At 39.7% G+C, this 26,583-nt stretch overlaps 1 protein-coding gene across 2 annotated transcripts in view; it reads left to right on the forward strand.

Annotated features, from left to right (window-relative positions):
* Window positions 1-26,583, forward strand: part of DYRK1A (dual specificity tyrosine phosphorylation regulated kinase 1A) — a 113,552-nt gene that overhangs the window by 41,756 nt on the left and 45,213 nt on the right. The window contains exon 1 of one of the 2 annotated variants that reach the window (XM_056858035.1): window positions 21,059-21,088. The exons of the other annotated variant lie outside the window; for it this stretch is intronic. The gene's annotated coding sequence lies outside the window, so the exon portion shown is untranslated. Of the gene's footprint in view, window positions 1-21,058; window positions 21,089-26,583 lie in introns of those variants that run through there. 2 annotated transcript variants of the gene reach the window in all.

The following is a 26,583-nucleotide window of genomic DNA, read 5'->3' on the forward strand; positions in this document are numbered from 1 at the left end:
CTCCTCGTCTTTGTAGAGCTTTTTGCTTGGCTAGATTGAATGCTAACCCTTCTATGGTAATGCAGGGCAGAATTCTGAATATACCATACTCAGACAGGATCTGCCCTTGCTCTTCTGGCTCTATTGACTCATTAGCTCATGCCCTTTTGGAATGCCGCTTTTACAAGGAACTTCGATTGCACTATATTTCCCCCCTTTTAACATACAAATCCAATGCCTCTGTGACTGACATAATGCCTTTTTTACTAAGCGATAGGGACCCCAAGGCTACATTGTCAGTGGCAAGATTTGTTTCAGTCCTTATATCCCTCCAACACTAGATATATGCTGCTCAAGATCAATTGATCAAGGAGCTTCTAAGGGATAAAAGGAAAGGAAAGAAGAAAAATATAATATGCTGTAGAAGATGCATATAAAACGCTAGTGAACAGTATTTAAAAGACTAATCTAATGGTTATACACATCAAGCATAAAGAAAAAAGTGGGTTGCGATTTGTGATATTAATAATATTGTGATATTATTAATGATGTAATAATGTATTAATTATGTACCTTTATTTTGGATCTGATCTGTACTAATTAAAATAATATTATTAAATCATAAAAGTACCATGATCTATGTTTATACATCCTAATAGAGTAAAAAGGAAGTTTTCATTCTATCTAGTACTGCTCATACAGCTATAGCCTTGAGCAGAAAATAAAAGTATAAAAAATGCCTTACTTAGCGTTATTCTTTTGGTATTTAATTATTGCCCCTATAAATTTTGCCATAGACAGAGTAACAGAATCATTTGTATCTGATAGCAGCCACGTCACCTGCGCCCTCATACTGCAAGATGCCTCGTTGCACCATTCCATATTTATAAACGGTGGATTTGATTTAAAACAAATTTATTTAAATCACTAGTCAGTAAGACTTGATTTAAATCATGGTTTTTTTACAGAAAAACTCATTCTTGCTGGTATAATCTTAATATTTACAACCAGATGAAGGTTTCATTTTTAGAATAATAAATTTTCAGAATAGTTTTTATAGTTATATCAAAATTACTGATTTGGTTAGACAGATAATTATGAAATTATTGCAAAGTGAACTATCTCCAGTTTAATAGGTCAATTGTTCATATTTGGACAATTTTTTTGCTGTACTTTATTGGAAGGAGAAAAATAATCATTACCGTAATAACAATTTAAATAGTTTTGTTTAACTAAAACAATAACATTATAGCATATGTATTCTTATAAATATCCATGTTTGTTAACTGATGTGGTTAAACAATTTTTTTAAAAAAAACAGACTGAGTTTTAGCCAGTTCCACACATGAAAAACTTAAAACTTCTGCTCACTCTTCTTCATCTTCATTTTCTTGTTTGTTTATAATCTGGAAAAGAAAAAGAAGCTTTAGAATGAATGAGTCCAAAGGAACAGAATATTCTTTCTATGCCAGCAGAAGAAGCTACTGCTGTTAAAAGTCAAATAATCACTTCAACAGTCTCGAAATCCAAGTGCTTTAATAAGTGACTTCCACCAGTTCACTGGTGTGACTTTCTTTAAAACATCATCGGCAAGCATATTTCTTGAATGGTTCCCCCTTACCTCTGAAGTTTATTATAGTTGGCACTACAGATGAATGATTGCTGGATACCCATGTCATAGATAACTCCTCTTCTTCAGCACTTAAGGTTTGACCCTGGTACTGAATATTGACAATATTTGCGAGAAAATGAGCTGGAAACAGTACTTGTCCCATTCGTGTTTTTTTAATTCTGTCATTGTGCAGTTCTGTTTTGAAGTGCTCGCTCAGTTCCTTCCAGATTTCAACAGCATCAGCAATAAAACAGCTATTTTTCTGTATTTTGTTTTAAGCTTCAGAAATGGGTTTCAGGATGTTCAGCATATGTTCAACATTTCTCTTAAGCCCAATATTGAGTATTTTGGCCATGACAGTGCTATCTATTTTCTCTCTATTTTGTTCACAAAATGTCATCAGAATAGGCCAGTTCTTGATATACTGCTCAAAACAGTCCACTAGAAACATCTTGTGGGAGCTTTAGCTTTGTTCCACCCATTCTTTTCAGAGCTGCTGCAAAATGATGGTTATGGAAGTATTTAGGAATTTCAGTGACATTAGTCTTTATTTCTGGAACACTGAAGACTTTGGCTGGGAGGTGCAGTAAATGAGCACTGCAACCATATGTTATTAGCTTTGTATTCTCTTCATGCTCGTCTCAATTTCTTCTCATCTTGGATACATTTGCGGCATTGTCTGTGACCAAACTGCGTACTAGACATTTGAATTTTTGTTCACAACTTATTATAGCTTTTGCTGCTACTTCTTGTTAGTATTCTGCTGTGTGTGCATTTCCTGTCGTTATCAGTTGTTTCTGCAAGGAAGACATTCCCTTCTTCCGTTGTTAAACAAGCACATACAACAGGATCATTGTGGACATTACTCCACCCATCAAGACTTAAGTTAACAATTTTACCCTCTAAACCTGTTGCACATTGCTCCATTTATCTGTCATACACTTTATCTAGCAGTTTCCGTGCAACATCTGCTCTGCTGGGTGGGCTGTATCCTGGTCTCAGTGACTAAACCATATTAATGAAGTGTGGGTTTTCAATCAGACGGAAAGAAGAGTTTGTTGCATAAACAAACCGGGCAATTTTTTCATCATTCTTTTTCTAATCTGCTGGTTTTTATCACAAACGTATCTATGGTGGTGCCTGGATGGTTGGATTTTCTCTTTCTTTTAGGTGATATACTGTGGATACGTGATGTATATGATGTGACTGAAACACTATCCTGGTCAGATAACTCTGAAACTGTAGAACCAGGTGGATGGTGATCTCAAAGGTGGATAGTTTCCAGAATCCTTTAGGTTGGTGATGGATTCCCCTAAACTACTCTGTTAACGATAGGATGTTTTGGAGGTCATTGATTCATAGGCTGTTACCGCACTAGGTATTCCCACCGATGTATTAAGAGTTTGAAACTGTTATAAAAAATAGTGTTCGCACTTTGTTTGGCCCCTTTAGCTGTGAAGACGTCTTCCAACCATTTTTTAGCCGTAGTATCCAAAAACCCTTTTAAAGCGATGTTTTTAATAACATTTCCAAACTCTTGATACATCGCTGGAAATACCTAGTGCGGTAACAGCCGTAGGATCGCCATGAGTTGGAAGCGACTTGACAGCACTTAACACTGACAGCTTTACACATATTCATGTCAGTGAGATTACTGAGTTGGGCAGATAGCTCCACCTTTTTATACTCTTCATATTGCTATAGGTGGCAGTAATCAGAAAGGATGTAAACAGGGAAGTAAAAGACTGATACTTCTATATCTATCTGTGTGTTCATTACCTTTATGTTATCATGTTAAAGTTCTGAAATATTTCCAAATCAGAAAGGATGGTGTATAATATGAGAGAAGAAACTAGAACTAATGTATCATAACTATAGCATAAAATGAACGTACTGCCGAGAGTCCTGTTTTTATTGAATAATATTCCTGTCACTGTCTCTGCAGCAACCATTTTTTTTAAATGGCAAAATATCTTGTAATTTTAAATTGGGGGGAAAGCTCCTACAATTTATTCATCATTATACAGGAATGTAGAAGGACAGGATATCAGATTTTCCAACTTTTATCTTTATTATGAAGCAAGTAGCCTGAAATCCATAACAGACTGGATAATGTTTGGATTTTATGAATTACTACAAAACAACATGCATATACCTTACAGGATTATCTTTCATATCAAGGTTTGAGTAGATATAAAGTATGGTAAGAATGTATGTGCTCTGACCTGGATGGCCCAGGCTAGCCTGATCTCATCAGATCTCAGAAGCTAAGCAGGGTAGGCCCTGGTTAGTGTTTGGATGGGAGAGCACCAAGGAATACCAGGGTTGCTGTGCAGAGGACGGCACTGGCAAACCACCTCTGTTAGTCTCTTGCCATGAAAACCCCAAAAAGGGGTCGCCATAAGTCGGCTACGACTTGAAGGCACTTTACACACACACACACGAATGTATGTATTAGAAATCTCCATTTAACAGCATGTTATTGTAAGAAGCTAAATTCAAAATATTGGAGAATTTGAAAGAATAAAGGCTTTCTTTGGAATAGGATTTTGATAACTGCTCCATTTTCCATCATGGTCTGGAAACAGGCTTCCATCTCTGATAATGGGAGGTGCCCTTTAGTTCTTTTCCTGTCTCTACGGCAAGTACACAGAAGAAGAACGTTCTCTATTTTTCCTCAGAGCTCTATCTTTTTTGTGCTTGCCCTATAGGTAGATATCTCTTGAGGCTTTTTCCTTTGACAATCTCTGCACACACAAAAATGCAACAAAACAACCCCCGTCTTGTTTCCTTCCTTCCCCCCCTGGGTACTTTAACCTTTCGTTTTCCTGCCCTCATCAGCTCAGCAGAGGCAATGTGAGCCCACAACTTCATTCCAGAAGCCTTGGAGTCTGTGAGCTTGTCAGAAGGCGAATTGTCAATTATCCCCAGACTGCAGGAGGGTCCTGGCTAGTTGTGCAGCGAGTCAGACTGATGCAGCAGAACTCTACAGACGAAAGTGAAGTCTCAGCCTCTCTGACACAGGTAGTAGTGGAGACCTGGGCATCAGAGGAGGATCGCAACCTAGCCTTCATCCCAGAGACTTGCACCCATAGCCCTGATGGAGGCTTGTCTTCACATACTTGTCTTCCTACCCTATTGGAAGCTCTTCAGGTTGTACTATGGAAAAAAAGTTTTTCATTTTAAGGCTCTTTCAGCCTTGTTTCAGTGCCCCAAGTACCTGCAAAACTGATGACATTGTTGGTGAACCTTAGTCTACAGGGTACTCATATTTTCCCTTACTGTAACAAGCTCCAGGACTTGGAATTGATGCTAAAATCTGTCCACCAACATTGTTGTCAAGAAACAAAAAGCCAACTGATCTCGTCCCAGTTCATTTAAAGGTCGCAATACAATATGGGAAAAAGTTCATTTCACAGGAGACATAGGACAAGATAGTCAAAGCATCAAGACAGATGGGCTCAGTGCTAATGCTCCTAACCCAGCTCCACAAATGTATACATGTTTATACAAAATTTCTTGGGCGAGGACCCATTCAAAGACTTCAGTGGACTCTTTTCCTTCCAGAATGACATCTTCCAAAGGACACCTGAGTGTGAACCATTGAGAAACAGCTCATAAAATGAGCTCATCTCTCTCAAAGGAAAATGTTTCATGTCATGGACTTTATTCAGATCACTAAAACAGCTTACAGAGATGAGAGTACAAGTACTGAAGAAAGTCCCAAGGCCTTTGGAACCAAAGCAAGATGCACGATAACATTAATTGGTTAGAGCTGTGAGTGGTCCACTTTTCTTTGCAGTCTTGTTGCAGCATTGAGAATGTTCCAGTGTAGACCACAATATATAGTAGGGCATGTGAACACAGGTATAGAGGTGGAACGTTTCCAGAAATTTTGAAGCCATGGAATTTAAAAGTTATAAATGCCTTCATTTTCTACAAGTAAAATTGCAAATATACTAAATGCTAGAAAACTGCAAGTTGATGTACCCTATTCTACCTTAGCCCTGAAAAGCAGAAAAAATAGGAGTTTAACATAAAACTTATATTGTCTGTTTAAGAACATTATGTTATTTGGTCAGAAAAAAGGTCACACAAAGGGTCAGTAATAATATCTGCACAGCTAGATGTTGTTCCAGCTGAATGCTGACTTCTTCCTTCTGTAACTACTGGTTAGAGAGCTCAGTTCTCAAGGCCAAAGTCTCAAACTGCCAGACTATGGAGAATTCTCTTCACCTTTATTATTCCACCATTCCCCAGCACATAGAAGATTACTCTTCTCTGCCAACAGCAGGTCATTAGCTAGAAGTGCACTTGTCTGCTGTCCGGGACCCTAGTCCTAATACATTTTTTAAAGGACTTTTCTCCAAAATAAAAACTTTTTCTTCTATTCCATATCCAGCCTGGAAGGAGGGAAACCTTGGAAATCTTGCCCTTGGGAGAAGATCAGAGCTAAGCAGGTGGCATCCTGCCTTCCCTCTATATCTTGGTTTGTGTGAGCCAACTTTAGACTATATGGGTGCAAGAGACCACACTAATTTCAGAAGAAGAAAAATATATCATTTGTTGGTTACAAAAAGCAAAAGCATACAGCGACAGACTAACATCTGAGCAAAGGAAAATAGGCATTTAAACACTATCTTGTATTCTTAGATATAAAACTTATCCCTATGAATGTTAAAGAGAGAAGCAGAGTAAACTTTCCAGATTGGTTCAGGCTCTGTTCAAATCATTTTTACATTTCACTATCCGTATTTAGAAGACTGGTTGTTTGTCTCCTCATCCTCACAAGATCTGGAGAGGGACATTTCCCATGTGACAATCTAAACAGACTAGGGCTTATAATTAATACTGACACATCCCATCTGACACCTGTGCCATGTATTGACTTCATAGGGGCTGTACTCAGTGCTCCTATGCTCAAAGTGTATCTGCCGGTGCAGAGGGCTAGAGCTATCCAGTCCATGGTCTTCACCTTTAATCACAACTGTTTCCAAAGAGCGATTAAAATTCAGAAGTTGCTGGGACTTATGGCTTCCACAACATATGTGGTCCCCTATGCCAGATTGCATATGAAAGGTTTACAAAATTGGTTCCTATGTCATTTTAGGTTGAATATAGACCCTCAGAATAGCAAGTTATCTATTCCTAGATCTGTTCACTGTTCCCTCACATGGTGGACCCTAGATGACAATTTGTTAATGGGATCCCCTGTGTGTACCTTTCCACATGATTACACCATCTATACTGATGCCTCCTTATCGGGGTTGGGTGCCTCTTGCACCTCATACAAGGCTTGGGGGCATTGGTGTTCTACTGAGTGTTCTATGCATATTAACTTGTTAGAAATTAGAGCTATAAGAAACACTCTCATTATTTTTGCAGTGTTACTGGAAGGGAAGCACATTCTCATAGCCACAGACAACACTGTGGCTATGTTTTAAGTCAACAAATGGGGGCACGGGTTCCCTGTCCCTTTGTGCGGAAGCTTCCCGTTTGTGCTCTTGGGCTATCCAGCACCACATCACTTTGTCTGCCATCCACATAGCCGGTCAGGACAACATGATTGCTGACAAACTCAGCAGGTTGGCAACCACCAGTAGTCCCTCAACCCCACATATATCATCCCTATATTCCAGGAGGGGGGGTGTTCCCCAGGATGGACCTTTTTGCGACATGTTGCAGTACCAAATGCCTGAGTTTTTGCTCGAGGGAAGGCTTAGGCAGTCTTTAGGAGACGCCTTTCAGATACAGGAACTGGGGACCCTATTATGCCTTTCCCCCGTTTCCGTTGCTAGGCAAGACAATCTCCAAGGCAATGTTGGAACGATCCCACGTCATTCTAGTGGCCCCACCAAAATCACAAAATCACACAAGGTTGGAAGAGACCACAAGGGCCATCCAGTCCAACCCCCTGCCATGCAGGATCCCACAATCAAAGCGCTCCCGACAGATGGCCATCCAACCTCTGCTTAAAGACCTCCGTTTTGGCCCAAGAGGAGTGTGGTTTCCCTCCCTCTGGAAAATGTCCAGGGGAGTTTACAGGCTGCTCCCGGAAGTGGACAAACTCCTCTGCATGGGGTCTGTCCTCCATCATGATCTGTCATCCCTTCATCTCACTGTGTGGCTTCTCCTACCATGACACTGACAGGTGAGAGTGTCTGAGGTCCTCCTTTTGGCCTCCAGAAAGTCTTCAACCAGGAGATCTTATGATTTTAAATGGAAACATTTTGTAGACTGGGCTGCTAATAGGGATATATCTCCTCCCCCCCCCCCCGATGGTTGCCAGTACTTATTAGAATTATGTGACAAAGGTTTAGCTGCTTTCTCCATAAAGGTTCGCCTAACATCTTTGTCCTCATTTCATCAAGGTATCGGCATTTTCATGTTATTTTCAGCCCCTGAATCTAAGCATTTTCTAAGGGGATTGTTTAATTTGTATCCTGTTGTTAAGCCTTTGCTGACTCGTTAACACATAAACCCTTTGAACCACTTGCCACGTCTGACATTTCATTTGTGTCTTTTAAGGTGGCATTCTTGGTGGCCATTACTTCGGCCAGAAGGGTGGGAGAATTAGCTGCTCTATGTTTTGATCCCCCTTTTACATGGTTCCACCCGGATAAGGTGGTCCTCAGACCTAGTCTGGAGTTCTGACCTAAAGTGGTCACTCCCTTCCATATGTCACATGACATAGTTTTACCCGTCTTCTGCTCAACACCACAATTGCCTGCAGAATAATCACTCCACTCATTGGATGTTCGTATGGCACTTTTATTTTATTTAGACTGTATGAAGTCCTTTCGCAAGGACACAAATTTATTCCTTTGTTTTAAAGGAATAAAGTAAGGATAAAGAGGCTTTGGCTCAATCGGTTTCCCAGTGGGTGGTTTCAGCTATCCGTTTAGCCTATGCCTCAGCAGGGGTACAGTGTCCCTTATCCATAAAGGCCCACTCCACCAGAGCCCAAACCACATCAGCTGCTTTTCTCGGCAGGGTAAATCTGCTTGACATCTGTAAGGCTGCGACCTGGCTCACTCCATCCATGTTTCTCTGCCTACAACTACTCTGCCTATAATTACTCACGTTTCTCTGCCTACAACTACTCTGTTGATGTGGATTCTAAACATGATGTAGTTGTGAGGAGAGTGGTGTGGCAGTCATTATTTCAGTGAGGAGCTCACACCCACCTCCAAGGTAATTGAGCTTGCCACTCTCCCATGCGGGACTGCACTGAAGACATGATGAAAACAGAATTACACTTACCGGTAACTGCTGTTCATCTAGTGTCTTCTGTGCAGGCACACATCCCTCCCTCCTTTCCCCACTGCGGGCTGCCATTTGTGCATCTTAACTGAGGGAGAAATGCCCCCCACCTCCGTCGTGACCATTTGTGTGGGAAACCAGCCCGCGCTCGGCTCCAGACGGAGGGGAGGGGGAGCACTCCAAGCTCTCTGAAGCTTCTAGAAGCTTGTCAGTCTTCCTCTGCAGCCAACCTGCGCCTGCAAAGTCTCATATGTGCCTGCACAGAAGACACTCAATGAACAGCAGTTGCAGGTAAGTGCAACTCTGTTTTCATCCACAGTCTTCCAGCTGGTGGCTTGATCTTTTGACATGCCTCTCTTGTTTCATGCCAAAAGGTATATAGCTATGGACGTTAATGAATCAATACCAGTGCACACACACAGAGTGTGGATGTATTGTCACCATAATCAGAAAATTCAGGGTGATCCAGAAATTAAAACCAATTTAATTCTCAACATGCCACACTGGCACAGGAGATTTGGTGGTGATGGTAATAAAGCCATATTGGTTGCTGGCAAACAAAAGTGGTTTCTTAACACAAGGACTGATCTTGTGCCCTCAGCCCCATAGATTCCAACTCACAGTATAGAGGCTGAGGGCAATCATTTGAAAGGGTTGGTGAGTTCAAACAGAATGCTATTAGTTCTTTTAGCTTTCAGACACTCTTCTGGGAATAATTTGTAATGTCTTAGCTGGCATCTTACTGTCCAAGTGGAAGATGTGTTTCTACACATCCATATACACTCAGGTTTCTGGAGAGGGCTGCTTCCTAAGTCACCCATATTAACCTGTTTTGTAACTGGGTATTGACTGCTCTTATGGGGTATCTTCTTGAATCAATGCCAGTGTCCTCTGGTTGGAGATGATCTTAAAGACATTGTTTCTGCTAGCTGTCACTTCAGTCAGGCACATGATAATAGGTTAAAAGGACAATAATACTATGTGATAAATCGGTTAGTCTTTACATAAACTGTTTACTGTGTTGAATTTCAATACATCTCGTATGAATGAATGTAAAAAGTTGATTAAGAGCTCTTATGCAATTATCCATTAATTTCTCAGGAATCTCTGATTCCTGAGTTTCAAGAAATAAAAAAAATAAGCCAGGAAAAATATTTATTAAAATGCTCATATCCTGCCTTTCCTTGTAGCTCTAGGTGGCCAACAAATTACTGTTTAAAACATACAGAATAAAGTGAAACACAGAATAAAGTGAAACTTTAGTTAAGCCCCTGCCTAAAACATGCCCACAGTCTATACTGCATTAAAATCCTGTAAAATAAAATGGCCTTGCAGTGCCTTCTAAAAATTTCTAGAGGGAGCACCCACCTGCTCAGGGAACCTGTTCCAGATTAGTGGGGAGCTACAGCTGACAAAAGCCCTGACCTGGATGGCCCAGGCTAGCCTGATCTTGTCAGAAGCTAAGTAGGGTCAGCCCTGGTTAGTATTTGGATGGGGCACCACCAAGGAATACCAGGGTTGCTATGCAGAGGAAGGCACTGGCAAACCACCTCTGTTAGTCTCTTGCCATGAAAACCCCACAAAGGGGTCACCATAAGTCGGCTGCGACTTGACGGCACTTCACACACACACACACACACACACACACACACACACACACACACACACAGCTGACAAACCATGGCTGCTAGTTGATTCCATCTGGGATACCCTTAAGCATGGGGACAGCTAGTAGGTGAAAGCATAAAGATCATAGTTGAAACACAAGGACGGGTCCTTTAGATATATGTGTCTTAGATACTGAAGGGCTTTAAAGGTCATAACCAGCACTTTGAATGGAACTTGAAAACAAACTGGTTGCCAAAGTAGCGGTTTTAGAATAGGCAAGGTATGTTCCTATGGGCTAGCTCCTGACAATAATTGGACTACAGCATTCTGAACCAATTGCAGTTTTTCCAGCTTGCCTTCAAGAGCAGTCAAACGTAGAGCTCATCACAGTAATCCAGCTGTTGTAGAAGCTTTGATTAGAGTGAATAGATTGGCTTAGTCTAAGAAAGGAGACAGTTGGCAAACCAAGTTAGAAGGTGCTCTTGGCCACCACACCAGCTTTCTTTTCAAACAACAAGGCTGGGTCAATGAGCTCTTCGGCAAATGCATTTTGAATGACGCCCTATTGTATCTGTTTAAAATACATCTTGCCTTTATGAAAAGCTAAAGGTGGCTTACAATCAAGCTTACTTGAAAAGCAAAATACAATATCCACAGAATACTGTTAATAAACAAGTATTCTGAAAACCAGAGGAATCATATTACTGTTATCGACTAACAGATATAAATTAGCCACTGGAAAGCCAAGACAAGGACTCGTGTGAGAACACAGCTGGTGCATAGATTCATACAGAGATGGTGCTCCTACAGATAGGTAGCTCCTGTTTGTGAAGGACTTTCAGATAAGAACCAGCACCAATGCATTTGTGTTATAACCAGTATACTGACTACCTAGAAAGAAGTCTAGTAAGTAGTGGCTTTTGCACTACTTGAAACTTCCCTCTTCAAGGGCAGCTGCAATGAAAATGTCACAATTCATTCTAGAGATTATAGAAGCATAAATCAGTCTGGCCACATTAGTTAAGCTGAGAAAGAACTTTGTGCTAGATGTAAATGAAAGAGAGCACTCTTACTAACTGCTAATCTTCTTATCTAATAGCACAACTGTATGCAGGAACAACCCAAACTTTTTAATACAATTTGCTAAAGAAATTCTAACCACATTCAAAGTTAGTATATCAATCTTTTCAGGAACATTAGTTTTTCCAGCCATTATCACCTCTGTCTTGTCTGGATTCAGTTTCACCTTGTTGTTCCTCCTCAACTTGACCACTGTACCTGGCCATTGGTTCAGGATAGAGACAACTAATTCTGGAGGATGGGTTAATAAAATAGAAAGTTGAACACTCAGCTTACTGATGGCACCCACCCCAGAATTACAGATAATATCCTTTATTGGTGTGACAGGTAGTGAAGAGCATAGAGATGCACCATTGCTCAGATTCCATACAGATGAGTCAGCATCTCTAGTGGAAATGCTAAGTGTGCTCAAATAAAAATACCTTATTAACCCCCCCAATCTTTTTCCCATTTCAGAGAGATCTCTAATTTTGATGGTACATTTAGAAAGAGTAGTATTGTGTACACTGTTGCTAACGATCAGTACATTCTTGTTCATAGGAGAAATTTATGCAGTGAATCTTTAGTATATCTTATCTCTTAACCACGTGGTTTAATTTAATCTTTATTTGAAAATTTCAAGTTTTCATGACTTATTGGGCATATTTATAGCATTTAAAAGCGTCTGTTTTCTTGAAGAAAAGTTTTAAGTACGCCCCATGCTTGAGAAAGAGGTACAAACTGCTGCTATGCTATCATAGCATACATATCTTAATTTCTGCCATCTGAGAGGCAGGGAAAAAATACAAGGTAGAGAACAAATCCTGTAGTAACAACAATACAATCTCCTTTATTGGCATAAAATCGAAACATCGGGTGTCTACATAGTAACAATTCTGTAGTAAGTAAAAAAAAGTGAACTATCTGGATATACACTCTCATAAAGTCACAATAACTAGGACTATCAGCTTATTTAGATAACTCTGCGCAGTCCACTGTGTAGAGATTGAGCTGCAAGTCTTGCTAAAGGCAGGTTTTTTGGAGTCAGTGACTCAAACTATGCTTTCTTCGCACAAGGCCTCAACTTCTAAAATATTCGACACCATGTGGAAGACTTACATTAGATGGATCTAAAGGATATCTAGCCTCAGATGGCTTCCCCAAGTTATTCCAAGGACTGCAGCCCAGTATTCTTAGGAGGCAAGTGGCAGCATTTGCATCAGTCCTGTATTTGTACAACAATTCCCCTCTGACCTGGAACTCATAAAGAAATCATGGGAAAGAGAGTACCTAAGCATCAGGATGTGGTCCTCTTCCTTAAGGAAAGAGAAGACTTTCACAGTAAGTCCAAGTGTTCTGTTTTGTTAGTAGTAAGAGTTTCCCTGTGTGTTTAGGGAGCTTTGCATTTTGTTTGGTGCTGGAGAGAGATTTGACTAACTGCTGGCTTTTATATTCTCGCCATTTTTTTCTGTCTTCTTCCAGTAAACATGGTGTAGTGGTTAAGAGCAGTGGTTTGGAGCGGTGGACTCTGCTCTGGAGAACCGGGTTTGATTCCCCACTCCTCCACATGAGTGGCAGACGCTAATCTGGTGAACCAGGCTGGTTTCCCCACTCCACACGAAGCCAGCTGGGTGACCTTAGGCTAGTCACAGGTCTCTCAGCTCCACCTACCTCACAGGGTGTCTGTTGTGGGAAGGGGAAGGGAAGGCGATTGTAAGCTGGTTTTGATTCTTCCTTAAGTGGTAGAGAAAGTCGGCAAACAAAAACCAACTCTTCTTCTAAACTTTGGTGCAGCTTTAAACCAGTTACATTCAGCACCACCTAATCTATTTAAGACTGTAACATATTCTCAACAACCTGCACACCATAGGCTTTTCTATCACAGCTAGAAAAAAAATCCCTCCATCCTTTTCTTTAAAGAATATCACCAGCCATAAGAATACTTACAGTACTACTATGATTGAGCATTATTAAAATTCTCAGAAAGAGAAAGTAAATAAGAAATTCTCCATGCTTAATAAATCATTTGTGTAGAACACTTAAAAATTAGCTGTGATACAAAACAGACATTACAATGTTATGTAGATGTAGACAATATACTTTTTAAAAACTTAAATTATTTATAGTCCACTTTTCTCATTGAGACTTAAGGTGGATTACACCACCTTAAGGTCCAAAAGGTGGACTTACACAGGTAGTTGACAATTTAGTGAGAGTAAGATATTACATACAGCAAACAGATAATATATACTATACACAGTAGTGTAGCCCACACTCGCTTTCCCACAGTTAAATCACCTTCTTGAACTATTGCATCACAATATAGTCCCTTTTTTCCCCGTTTTCTTTTTTGCTTCTGAGATATGATGAGATTAGGCTAGCCTGGGCTTACCAAGTCAGAGCAGATATAGTCCTATAGCCTTTATAAAAATGCCCTCCTGAAGAGTTCTGTTCTATATATTTTTCAGAATGCCAGAAATGCTGGGGCTTTCCTGACCTTTTCACAGGTGGGGGATCACAACAGAGTGTGCAGTTGTTTGATCTCATCACCCATGTTCAGGGCAATACTAAGGAAAGAGGAAGGAGAAACAAATGTAAGAGGAGGAGAGAGGTCTTCATAGTGTACATTAGTGGAAGCGCTTGAAGGACAAAACGGTTTTTGTGTGCTGCTAACCTGGAAAGCAACCTTTTCAACTGATTTTTCTCAGGAGGAGGCTGTATTTAATCTGCAAAGTGCTTATCACAATCCTGCGCTCTAAGGCCACCTATAGACTTTCCCCATTCTCTAGGCTGTTTTCACATTATTAATGATTCAGTGATTCAAGTAATATAGATATTGCACATGTTGTATTCAACCCTCATCATAATTCCCTCATCAACGTGACATCCCTTCAAATATTTAAACATGGCTATCATGTCTCCCCTCAACCTTCTCTTCAAACTAATCAAACCCAACTCCCTAAGTCTCTCATCATAGGGCATGGATTGCAGACCTTTGACCATTCTGGTCACCCTCCTCTGGACACGCTCCAACTTGTCAACATCCTTCTTAAATTGTGGAGCCCAAAACTGGACACAGTATTACAAGTGAGGTCTGACCAATGCAGAATACAGTGGTAGTATTACTTCCCTTGATCTAGACACAATACTCCTATTGATGCAGCCCAGAATTGCATTGGCCTTCTTAGCCGCCATATCACACTGTTGACTCATGTTGAGTTTGTGGTCCACTAAGACTCCCAGATCTCTTTCACATGTACTCTTGTCAAGCCAACTCTCTCCCATCCTGTACCTGTGCCTTATGTTGTTTCTGCCTAGGTGAAATACTTTACACTTCTCCCTATTGCAATCCATTTTATTGCTTATGGCCCAGCTCTCCAGTCTATCGAGGTCATTCTGAACTTTGTCCCTACCCTCCGGGGTATTAACTACCCCTCCTAACTTGGTGTCATCTGCAAATTTGATTAGCATGCTCTCTATCCCATCATCCAAGTCATTTATAAAAATATTAAATAGTACCGGTCCCAGGACAGACCCCTGTGGTACCCCACTGGTCACTCCTCTCCAGGATGAAGTTGTGCCATTAATGAGCACCCTTTGGGTTCGATTGGTCAACCAATTCCCAATCCACCTAACAGTAGCAGTGTCCAGCCCACGTTTTACTAGCTTTGTTTCAAGAAGATCATGGGGGACTTTATCAAAGGCTTTACTGAAATCAAGGTACACTACATCTACAGCATTCCCTTCATCTACCATACTTGACACTCTTTCAAAAAAATATATGAGATTAGTTTGGCATGACCTGTTTTTGAGAAACCCATGTTGACTGTCATTGAGCACGGCATTTCTTTCTAAGTGCTTACAGACCGTCTGTTTAATTATCTGCTCTAGTATTTTACCTGGTATTGATGTCAGGCTGACTGGGCAATAATTGTTTGGGATTTCTTTTTTCCCCTTTTTAAAGATGGGGACCACATTTGCCCTCCTCCAGTCTGCTGGAACTTCTCCTGTTCTCCATGAATTCTCAAAGATTATTGCCAGTGGTTCTGAAATCACTTCAGCCAGTTCTTTTAACACCCTTGGATGCAGTTCATCCGGCCCTGGAGACTTGAATTCATTAAGAGTAGCCAGGTATTCCTGTACTATCTCATTGTCTATACTATGCTCTAATTCCCCTATTGCATCCTCTGCTCCATTATTCCCAGGATGAGCACTATTCCCCTTTTGGGAGAAGACTGATGCAAAAAAGGAGTTAAGTAATTCTGCCTTTTCTGCCTCCCCGATAATAACTCACCATCCTCTCCACACAATGACCTGATCATTACCTTGATCTTCCTTTTGTTATGGACATAACCAAAAACCCTTTTTTGTTGTTTTTATCTTCCCTGGCTAGCCGGAGCTCATTCTGCACTTTAGCCTTCCTGACTTTCTTCCTACATGTGCTGGCTACTTGTTTGAATTCCTCTTTGTTGTTTTCTCCCTTTTTCCATTTCTTGTACATGCCCTTCTTAAATCCTATCTCAACCAAAAGTTCTTTAGTCATCCACCCTGGTTTCTTCAAACCTCTACCTTTTTTTCTCCTCGTGGGAATTGATTTAAATTGCGCCTTCAATATCTCCCTTTTAAGAATTTCCCATCCTTCATGTACTCCCTTCTCATTCAATATTCTCATCCACGGGATCACACCCAGTAGTTCCCTAAATTTATTGAAATCAGCCTTCTTAAAGTCTAGAGTACATGTTTGACTATTTCTTGCTTCTCCTTTCTGCTGTATAACAAACTCCAGGAGAACATGGTCACTCCCACCTAAACATCCCACTCCTTCTATCCCATAAACCAAGTCATCATTATTGGTTAAGATCAGATCCAAAATGGTTGTTCCCCTTGTCGCTTCTTCCACTTTTTGGACTATGAAGCTGTCTGAAAGGGAAGTAAGGAATTTGTCAGACCTAGTTGTTTTGGCAGAGTTAGCCTTCCAACAGATGTAAGGATAATTGAAATCTCCCATTACTACTACATCTTTATTTTTTGAATGTTTGGACATCTGTTCCAGGAAAGTATCATCTAAGTCTTCAGTTTGGCTTGGGGGTCTATAATATACCCCCACAATGGGAGACCACCAAGGAAGACTCTGCAGAGGAAGGCAATGGCAAACCACCTCTGCTTCTCACTTGCGTGGAAAGTTCTTGCTGGGGTAGTGACAAGTCGGCTGTGACTTGATGGCACTTTACACACACACACATTAATGCCAGTGGCCCACATAACCACTTCTAACTCTGATTTCTTTAAACCAGTTGGTGAATTTGAAGTTTACTACAATGAGAGTTGGCAACTTCTGTTTTTTGTTTGTTTGTTTGTTTTTTAATTTTTCTAGTCCATCCTATTAAACTAGCAAGACTGGTTTTCTGGTGGGTAGAATTCACAGTTGCATAGAGAGATGCAGTCATCTATAAATTAACAATGACAAGGTAGGTAATGGCTAATTATGTTAGAATAACAAAGGAGCAGGCATTCTGGATTACATAACAAGTATATATTAAGTGAATAATGATTGATCTGCACAAGCTATTTCCATTTTTCTAAGTAACTTGCAAAGTAGTTCTGATCAGAACTGGGAACTTTTAAAAGTATTTTATATGTCACCTTTGCTGTATTCAGGAGTGATACAATGCTACACACCATCAGGTTGCAAATCCTGCACAATAAAATCACTAAATCATAGTATGCAGATTAATTCACAGTTATGCAAGTTGTGCACATGTGTCTTTAAGAACTGCATATGCCACTTACACTGGGAGTATCTGTCCATGCTAGGCAAATACCTGTTGCATGTACATGTTTTTTGTTTGTTTTTAAAAAGGCCACTCATACAGCTTGCATACTTGAGGGTGAATTTTCCTACTGTGACTCAGCATTTTTTATTGTACAGGATTTGGAATTGCAAGTTGCTGGGGAACATACTTCACCTGCCTGCACAGTCATTATTGCCATGCTGCTCTGCTACAAATCTCTGTCAGAGGAAATCCATCACAACACTATGGTGGCTGAGCTTGCACTCTGTCCTTAGCATCTGGAACATTGCTGTGTCATTTCTCCCACCATGGGAGAGTCATAATGGCACTGTGGCTGCTGCTAGTTTCTTACTTTGTGTCCCCAATATTAAATTGAAGTGTATGTAGTGTAGATTTTGCAACAATAATCATGATGTGGACATATTTAAAACTTTTTTGCATTGAAAAGGATACAGTTTATGCTGCTGAAACCCATATTCAGTACCAGAATAATGCAGATACTACACTCAAAATAAATGTGTTTGTGTATGCAAACAGAACTATATTGGAGGAGGGGAAGCGTTAATGATGGGATATAGGGTGATTACAGATAAATGTCTGAAAGCCATATTGAAGGACCATATTGTTTTATATAATAGATGGATCATTTTGCTCCCCTGCTGGTTGTGTTGTTTCCTTACAGTTGATGGGGGTGGGTAAGTGTGACCACATCACAGCAAAAAGAGGCAGCAGAGCAGATAAGGTACATTGGTCCTGCTGGATTCCAATTTCACTTATACCTGGGTGTGCTTGAAGTCTAAATTTAAATTAGGGGAAGAATATGCAACAGTTTGCATTCTGTTTTTCTACTCCTACTAGCTGTATGTAGCTGATAAAACCTGTGGTTTGCATGTGGGAGAAATAGTGGGTCTGAAACAAGGACGCTGTCTTTTTATCCAGTGGTGAAATTGCCTGGGGATCATTGCTGGCAGGGCTCCTCTGTGTGTATATGTGTGTGTGCACACGTGCACCTTTCCTGTATCCATTTGTACAGTGCTTATGTAAAACATAGTAAAAGCAGTGTTTCCAATCAGGGGGCAGCTTGTGCGCCCCCATCTTTTCTCTCATGATGTTCCTTTTCCATTCCAACCTTCTCATCTCCCACACACCCTTTACATATAGTTTGCATCCCACGTAATTCCTATTATCCTCCATTTATGATGTCCCACATATCACTCCTTCCTTCCCTCTCTATCGTAGTTCCCATTTGCTTAACGTTTACCATCCCCTCCCTCTCCCACCCCAACTGTTTCTGCAGCACCTTAAGAACTGCATCACCCCATTCTGCAACCCTTGCTAGCAAATCTCAATTTTTCCTAAATCCTTCTCACTTCACCTCTCACCTAGTGCCTCAGTGTTTGAGGTTTCTTAGGCAAAGAGCAATGGCCATTTTTCAGTCTGCCTCGTGGACAGGGATAGTTTATTGTCAGCCCCATTTTGTCAAGGCTTCACAGTGGAATATTTACTGGATGTTTCACTGCTAAGTTGGGGTGCCATTTTTCATGGTCTTGATAATTATATCAAATGTGCGGCCTCATTAAGCTGCCAGATTTTTCCAGCCCTTGTACATATTGGATGGAATCCCTTTTGGTCCCCCACCTCCAATTTGGTGGGGGAGACTGGTATGACAGCTAATAATTTTCCATATACCTGGGAGTTTTTCTGAATATCCAGAACTTCTCTTTGAACCATGTCTTGTTTGAAGTTTGTGCTATCCTCAGGAATCTGGAACTTCAGAATTGGATATACTGATGTCTTTGGGGTTCTGCTTCACTTTTTAGATGTTGCCAAGATTTATGAAAAATGGTGCATGTGGCAAGCTGCCATTCTTAATTATGTTACCCATGATGATAGTTCTAGAGTGAATTTGTTAATATTCAAATGTTCAGAGGGCAAATTGGGCTGTCTTTGTAAAATTGACTCAAGTAGTTGCTCATTGTCATACCTATAAATTCATATCAGGATGTAATTTGAGAGCGTTTTAGTTTAGCAAAATACAGACTGTACTCATATCACTTAGTGAATAAAATAGTGCCATCAGGGCCAGGAATGTAGGAATGTATAACATTCTGAGATACTCAGATCGATCCCAGAGGCACATGATACAGCAAACTTGTAGAAGCTAAGTAGGTAGGTGTCTGATCAGTACCAGGGTGAGAGCTTTCCTGTGAACTCTGACTTGGATCCTTAAGACAAACGTGTGAGCAGAACAGATTCCCCCCCCCCATCCTTCTTACAATTGCAGCCCCCTAAGTACTCTAAAAATGGCTCCTGGAGATCAGTGGACCCTTGGGCACAGTGTGGGGTGTAATGTGAGGGTCTGCAGTGTGTGTGTGTGTGTGGGGGGGGGATTTGCAAAAGTACCTCTTGCCCTTGTACAAGCAGAAACTCATGAAAGAAATCTTAAGACCCAACCTTCTGTGTACAACATCTTGAGTGAACACAGCGGAGATAGAAATGGAATAAATTCATCAAGGAGTTGAGGTATTAATATGTTTGCATATCTTTTCTATTCAGATGATTCCATATCTGTCTATCCCTCCTTCCTTGAATTGCCTGTGTCTTTTCACAGATGGAGAAGGCTGGGGAATAATCAAACATAACCAGTCAGAAAATGTTGGTTTTCAGTGATTCAGTAGCACTTTGACCACTCCTATAGTTTTTTTTAATAAAACATCTAAAAAACAGCTAAAGATCACTTTAGTTTTCAGTCCACTGTGGAACTTTGCAGCTACTTTGCACTTATTCTTGTAACAGATTTCACCTTAAAATCTCTCTTGTACTATTTGTGGGCAGGAAGTTTCTGACAAAATACCATTTTTTGCATAGTTCTCATAAGATTATTGAGTTACATAATGTTTCTTATGTTTATGTACTTCTATTTAGATTGAATTCATACTTTTCTTTAGTATATGAAACAAATGTAATGAATGTAACTTATTTTTTATTATGTAGGCTGCTGCCTTGTCAAAAAGGAACAATAAGCAATTTTTTAAGATTAAATGTTTAAAAATTCTATGTTAAATGAATTTTTTTTCCTGATTTTACTTTATATGCTTCTCGAGTAATTTCTGGATTTTGTGTAGATGGGATTACAGGGGAAGACAGACATCTTAAAAGTAGTACATTGCAAGCTATGTAATAAGCATTTTTCGTTGCTTTTAATTTTTTCTTTAAAGAACAAACTATAGATAATCCCTCCGTCCTGGGCTTAAAAGTGTGTTCATCTTCATTAACATTAGGAAGCATTTAGACACCTTTTGGAAGTAATTAAGTGTTCTTAAAATAGCCTGGGAGATTTTTAACAAACCTGCTGTAATACTGCATACTGTGAAAAGAGGAGTTAAACTCCTAATGCCGTACTTAGCTTAAATCCTTGTGTATCATTCATTATTGCATTACTCTGCCCTTTCTTTGGGGGTGAAATGTAGAACATTAATCTTATGCAGTTGCGCTAATTTTGCTTTAAACTTGAAAGTGTTAACAACAACTTGAAAATGTGACAAAGCTCAATTTCATTTCTTGTTTATTGCTTGTTTTCCTATTGGACAATGGGAAGCAGCTCTACCCTGGCAACTAAAGCTTGCTATTTGCATAACCTGCTTTGATTGGCTAGCTCACTGACTAACTCTTCCAATCATATGGTGTCGTTTTAGTGGTAGGCTATGCTAATTAGCTGCTGTTGCTGGGGTTCAGGGTGGTTTCTGTGTGCTGTTCTGCTGCATTGTGTTGCCTGGTGAGAGACATTGATAAATGAGTATTTAATGATCTGCAGCAGTTTCTACTGACTGCAGGCAGACACAGATTTTAGAACAGAAGGGGAAATAAGGATATAATATCTTGCATACCTATGATGAAAATATTAGCGTTAGGCAAAATGTTTACCCTTAAATGAGCACTTTGTAGGATTTACATGTTAGAAGTGTTCAGAATTTTCCAGGGAGAATTTTCCAGGGAGATTGCTGTTGTGCTTTATCTTTTCTAGTATTTATGGGTATCAGATAAAGGAAATAGGTTCAGTAATCTTCATTGTATCTGAAAATCTTAAAACAGTATTAAAATCTCTAGTTAAATCTCTGGTTAAGTGCTTAAGAAATCAATATAAGATAAGAAATCAATATAAGATAGATGCAGCAAATGATCAGCTTTACTACATTTCTGTTTTGCAAGTTCTGTTAATTGCTTTTTAATATGTATAATTTCTCTGGGTGCTTACAACAAATGCTGCTGAGCTTTATGGATGTAAGAAATGCAGGATTTATTTCCAGACTCTAAACTTTGCTATCTCATGTTACTTCTAACTATCACTTATCTAGTATGACCACCACACATCAGATTTTTTTCCCTAGCCCTGCCTTCCCTTCTCCAGGTCATAATTGACACTCTGCTTGCCACCTTCCAGTGCTTATAACATTATTGTACAATATTTCTCACAATTTGTAGTGAAGATTGTTGCAAGTGTTATCTTTATGTTGTAATGGCTACACAAAGTAATTTGATTTATGTGTGAATCAAATGGTTTTAATTGATTTCACTTTTATATGAATTAGGTAAATTTTGACCTGATTCATGACTGTCTACTTTAATAGTGTTTAGCATTATTTTGGTATTTGGTACCAAATTTATTTCAGTTATATGGATTTTGGAGTGCACTATAACCATATCTTGTTAGGTATATTAGTAGAAGGAATCAAGTTATTGTGATTTAATTTGGTCTCAGAAGAGTATTCACATAATGTAGTATATTTTAAGAGTTCTCTATTGCTACAAGATTCAGACTGAAATAATTGTGTGGTGTCAGCTATAATCCAGGTTTGTATGCTGGTTACCTGTGGCAAGTAAGAATTGCCTCTTGGCAGCCAGACAGGGATGGGGAATATTGGTTTTTTCATGCTGTCAGGGTACCACAGCAACTGGCACAAGTACATGTGAGCATCTGAGCTAGTAAAATGTTAGTGGGCCAATAATTTTTACTGAGGAGTTATCATTATCATAATCTTGAAAATATTATTTCTATTTTTTCAAGTCTTTTGTGTAAAGTTAACATAGTATTTCAGTGACAGATGAATTACGAGCATTTGGACGTGAACCAAAGAAAACCCAAAATGCTTAAGTCTCAATGTGTGCAATTTAGAGAATGTCCCATTGCAATTAATGGGAATAAAGCATACCTAAATTCATTTGAATTATATTTACACAACTTTTTCCAGAGTTCCCTATGCTTTCCAGTGCTACAAGAAGGTTCTGGTGAAATCAACTGTCATCCTTCACTGTTCTTTATTCACGCTGTGACATTCACATGACGTGGGGGTGATTGTCTTGAATTTATTTGACTAACAAAATGTAAAATGGCACTTAATCTATATAATTTTTAAAAGCTGAAATTTTATCTGTATTAGGAAAGGAAACTTGTTAAAACAACCTGGACAGTCCAATATGCCATAATTGCAAATTGACTTTATCTTGATTTGTTCTTAGATTTCCCTATTAACATGCTACTTTTCTATGAAGAACATTAAATCTGTGTTTGTGCTATGCACAGAATTAATACACAGTTACCCAGTATTTAGGAATGAAAAATCTGCTCATTTTCCAGTTCAAATTTCCCCTGAAAATCCATATCACTTAACTGTTCGGTTTCAAACAAGGAGATTTAGGCCAAAACAAATGTACTTAGTTGTAAGGCTGAAAAAAATACTATCCACCTCATCTTTCAAAATGCTGCTGAAGTCAGTATCTATTGCAATCTCATAATGCATTGAGGTTACGATAATAGATCTGTAACATTTTCGGCAAAGGCTTTGTAAAGTACTGTTTAACAGGATCCCAAGCCTGTTTTTTTCTTCTTCTGAGCTATAGGCCCTTCCTGTGTATCACAGGCCCAACCCTGTTCAGTCAGAAGCAAATTTCACCGTGTTTTTATCATGTCAGTATTTGTACAGGTAAACCACTTTTACTGTAAAGCTGCGGTCAGCACTAAACCATAAACATCAAAAACTCAAACCAGATCTGCATTATGATATAATATGACAAAGATGATACAACAAACCCCCACAAAAGTATTTTACATAGGCATATAATGGGGGAAGCCCAAGGAGGAGAAATTAAAACACACACACATGCAGCCTCTGTAGAGTTGCCAACGTCCATGGCTGTTGCTGTGGCAGTGGGGGGGAGGGAGGAGGCATCCTTGGTGAACATTTTTTGGGGATAAAATTGAAAAATAAAACAGTCAAAATTGCAGTTAGGCGCTACTAGACTCTAATCTAGCTCTTCTGCTTCAGACCAATACAGCTACCCTCTGAACCTGTCCTGAATAAAACCATGTTCAGCTGCTTCCTGGAGATCAAAAGTGAGGGAGCCGTGTACTGTTATTCCATAACCATGGGGCTGCTACCACAAACACTCTCTCTCTCTTGTATCCACCAGATGAGCTTCTTTGGTCATTAGAACAATGAGAAGGGCTTCTTTCTGTGATCTCAGTTCCCAGACAGGAAAGTATGGGAGAAGATGGTCCTTCAGATTCCCCACTACCAAGCCATGTAGGGCTTTATAGGACAAAAGCAACATTTTGAATTGGGCTTAGGAGTGAACTGGTAACCAGTGTAATTGCTGTAATAGCAGGGTCATATGCTCCCTGTAGTTGGTCCTAACCAGCAGTCTAGCCGCTGCATTCTGCACTGGCTGCAGCTTCTGAATGTTCTTCAAGGGCTGCCTGAGTAGAGCAAATTGCAGTAGTCTAGGCTAGACAATCCAGTCTAGGCTTGCATCTGGTTTCCTCAAAACTGCACATGTATAAAATTATGCATCCAGTTCAAACTGATCAATGTCCATTAGCATCATAATGTCTGCTTATTGAAACACAGCATTTATTGCTAACTGATTTAAATGATTTGTGAGTGATCTAATTGCGTATTTAAACAATTGCCTGCTGGGCAGGGCAGTTATACAGCAAGGATGTAGTAGAACTCAGGTTGGCTGTGTGAGAAAATGCATGCACAAAAAACCAAGTGTGCTGTACTGCATGCTTAGTAAGAAGTAGAATGAATCAACCTTATTCAAACACATATGAATAGATCGACAAACTATCAAACCAGTTAAAAAATCAGGTCTCTGCAACCAGTGAAAAGAATGTGAACTGAACCGGCCAGTGTTCAAGCATCCCTAGTTCTTACCTGATCTTCTAATGTACACAGCAGTAGGCAAACTTTAATATATAGCTGCGTGGCTGGAAAGTATGGTCTCTTTGTCAGATGCACCTACAGCAAGCCTTCAGAGATTTTAGGGCAATAGAAGGCACTCGGAGAACAGAGATCTCAGCCTCCCAAATAAGAGTGCAGGATGGTTGGAACTGAAGATGGTCTGATTGACCCTTGGGATATCAATCAAATGGAGTCAAGTAACATTATTGCCTTCTTTAAAAAGATTGATCATTGTTGAAACCACCAGTGAATTTCTCACATGGTTTGAACCCATTCTTACTGAGACTAATTTTATTTTGCTTGCATATACATGTATGAAGTGCCAACTGATAATGTGGGGTACAAACTAATTGAGTTCTGTATTGCCCAGAATTTGTTAACTCTTAATGGCTTGATACAATTTCCATCCTCTCATTTTTTTCACATTTAACTCCCGTCAAGGGAGAAGTGTGATCGACTATGGTATTTGCCTTCCCTGTTTTTTATCCCTTGTTAAATCTGTTATTGTTGATTTCCGCCCGGAAAGTGATCACTCTCCGCTTTTGCTTTCCTTGGGCCGTTTACATAAAAATGCTTATTCTCAAGAACCATTAGTTGATTCACAGTCATATATGATTCTTAAAAGAATCAAATGGTCTGAATCCTTGAAGGAATCTTTTTCCTCTCTTCTCTATTCTGAGACACTTCTTACTCAGAAAAGTATGATTTTGAATTGTGATTCTCACTCTGAGATACTTTTGTCATTTGCCCAGACTGAGCTGCTTTGCTCTTCACTGGCAGAGCCTGTACAGACCAACTCTCCCAAGCAATGTCCATGGTTTGACAAAGAGTGCTTAAAAGATAACTTAAAAGACAACTCAGAGTTTTGTTTAAGGATCTTTGTTTTGATACACCTTATGACAGACTAGGTATTTTTTTCTCCTTTAAAAAGCAATTTCAAGATTTAGTTATGAGGAAGAAGAAAGCCTATTTCCATCATTTATGGTCTCAGATGCTTCCTTCTCTTAAATCTCAGGATAGTAAGACTTTTTGGAGGACGATTGTAAATTCATCCAAAAACAATTCCCTATTTGAAGCTGTTATAGCCCCTCAAATTTGGGTGGACCATTTCTCCAAACTTTTAAATTCATATAGAATGATGCACCCTCTCCTGAAATAATTATACCCCCTCACAGCCCCAGATGGCCTCCCATTAGAGAGGAGGAAATTATTGACTTGATAGGTAGTAAATCTTGTAAAGCCCCTGGCTCTGACGGTCTTTCTGCAGAAGTTTTTAAGGAGTTTATTGACTGGTGGGCTCCTGTTCTTGCCAAACTTTTTACATCTATTGATTTATATGGCATTTTGCCAGATTCATGGCTAAATTCAATAATAATTCCACTCTACAAGAAAGGGGATCCTAAAATACCAGACAACTATCGCCCTATTTGTCTCTTATCCGTAACTGGCAAACTATATGCGAAACATCTAGAACAGCGCTTGCTCAGCTGGGTAAAGGACAACAATATTATTGGACCTGAACAGATTGGATTCTCTACAAATAAATCAACCTTTTACCATTGTGTAACTTACCAACCCTGGCTGAGAAGTATATGAAAATTGGCATGAAGAAACTTACGTTGCCTTTATTGATTTAAAAAGTGCATTTGATTCAGTTATAAGAGACAAACTTTGGGCTAAGTTGAGCAATCTAGGAATAGATCAGCGCCTTTTATTCCTTTTGAGGAAACTTCACATTGGTACTTCGTGCCGGGTCAAATTTTCTTCAAATCGTTTTCTTACTGACAAAATCCCATCCAACAAGGGTGTAAAACAAGGGTGTGTTTTTGCCCCCCTTCTTTTTAATTTCTTTCTGATCTGCCTGGAGCGTTGGAGTCTGTGGACGGCCACCCTCCCAAATTAGGTGGCAGAGCAGTGCCTTGCCTTCTGTACGCAGATGATACGGCAATTCTATCTTTTACCAAAGTTGGCCTTCAGCGTTATTTGATGGCCTTTGAGAAATACTGCAACCTTAATGAGCTCAAAATTA

Source organism: Euleptes europaea, chromosome 12 (assembly GCF_029931775.1).
Source record: "Euleptes europaea isolate rEulEur1 chromosome 12, rEulEur1.hap1, whole genome shotgun sequence".
In the NCBI taxonomy this organism is placed as follows: domain Eukaryota; kingdom Metazoa; phylum Chordata; class Lepidosauria; order Squamata; family Sphaerodactylidae; genus Euleptes; species Euleptes europaea.